The sequence below is a fragment of the Gigantopelta aegis genome, chromosome 9, assembly GCF_016097555.1.
Source record: "Gigantopelta aegis isolate Gae_Host chromosome 9, Gae_host_genome, whole genome shotgun sequence".
NCBI lineage: Eukaryota > Metazoa > Mollusca > Gastropoda > Neomphalida > Peltospiridae > Gigantopelta > Gigantopelta aegis.
In genome coordinates this window covers 40,080,157-40,082,116 of record NC_054707.1, presented here as the reverse complement: position 1 = coordinate 40,082,116, position 1,960 = coordinate 40,080,157, and positions in this window count along the sequence as shown.

Genomic DNA, 1,960 nt, shown 5'->3' with positions numbered 1-1,960 from the left:
CTTTACACAATGTTATACTTATTGTCGTAAATCTCACTGAAGCTGATTATCGACCAAAATATTTATATTTTATGTATATTTTTAAATAGCATGTATAGCAAATTTAGAACATAGCAAACAATAAACTATATAGCGAATTTTAATATTTATTGCAATGTCGTTAGTAAATGAAAGGCCATATTAAACAAGTCAATAAACGCCAAGGAAACGAAGGGAAGGGAAGGGAACTTTATTTACGTGCCCACAAGAGTTCCGGCACGCCCACCCCAGGTTTGGTCTCTGACAAAGCCAGTAGTCAACTCCGGGGCGAGCCAAGGAAACGTATCTACATTTGACCTGGGCCCATGCTTATAAAAACTAGTCCAGACTCGATATCAAATGACGTCACACGCATACAATTTGTATGGCGTTGTCATGGCATTAGTGTCTCAGACTCTGTTAGAGTTTTATAAGCACCAGGCCAGGCTTGAGACTCTAACAGAGTCTGAGACACGAATATCATGACAACGCCATACAAATTGTATGCGTGTGACGTCATTAGAGATTGAGTCTGGACTCTAAAAGTTTTATAGGCATGGGCCCAGATCTCATCATGATCAGCCCAAACATAATATATATAAATAATATAAATTTAAATAATAAAATATAACGTGTTTCGATCGCTATCAGGAACCGTTCAATAATTAAGTTTCACAAGTTAATGGGATGACCGTAGGAACCGGGGGACCTGTGTCGACCCCCCCCCCCCCCCCAGGACGAAAATGTAGGACCCCCCCCCCCACACACACACACACGTTATATAATGCTAGTCTCAGGCTGTCAAATGTTACGACAAAGTTGGCCAACCAGATGGTTGCGTTGTATTTTCCCAACTCCCGACTTACGACTGGAGCGCCCAGATTAACAACTAACGGGTTAGCCTATACGACGGGAATCGGAGTGTGAGAGCGCTCAGACTAGCAATTTCTGATCAGACGTAGGGAATGTTTTATTTAACGATGCACTAAACACATTTTATTTACGGTTATATGGTGTCGGCTGAACATACGTAGTCTGAGCCTAGTATTAGTAAAGGTAAAAATATGACTTGTCCCCACCCCCCCCCCCCCCCCAACATTGTGAATCCCCACTAGAAATCCCCCCCCCCCCCCCCCTAACTCCAGATTTATATCGTTCATGGCGTTTCAAAACCTTATCATAGGAGTAGGCCTGTGTGGCCCACAAGCCCACCGCCACCCCCTTCACCCCACCCACGTACCCCCCTCCGCTCTCCCCCCCCCAAAAAAAAAAGTTTTCATTTTTATCCTTGAAGTAAAATTCAGTTCGAAAGTAAATGCAGTTAATTATGGACATTTTGTTCTATTATATACATTAAGCACATTATTATTGTTTATGGGGAGTAAATACACTGAATGTATTTTAATATTTTATTTCAGTATACTCTAGGTTATAGGGCCTCGATGAGTACTCGGGCATTCGGGCACGGGTCGAGTCTAGCAAGACTCGAGTCCGTTCACAGGACTCGAGTCCGTTCACTGGACTCGAGTACCCGTGCAAGGAATAGGATAGGATAACATTTTAACGTACCTATTTGCAATTAAGGTTCAAGCACCGTGCAAGGAAGGGCATTCTCATTTAATTATATTTTTACGTCATTTTGCCATATGCTTCCAGCCGGCTACATTACAGTGCTATGAGAATGTCTGCGATGTAATACAATGGCGTGATTTGGCATCCATATTCAGCGTTGGAATTAAGATACACAATACTATTTTACTTTATTCCTTAGTCTCGTTATTATCTAGTGTAAGTATCGGGTACACGAGTCCGGGTCGAGTTTGACCCTCGAGTACTCGAGTCCAATAGTTTGGACTCGTGGAGGCCCTACTAGGTTACAATATTCTTTTACCAGCACAACAGCCAATTAAATTTTATCTTATTTCACCACGTGATGTTTCAT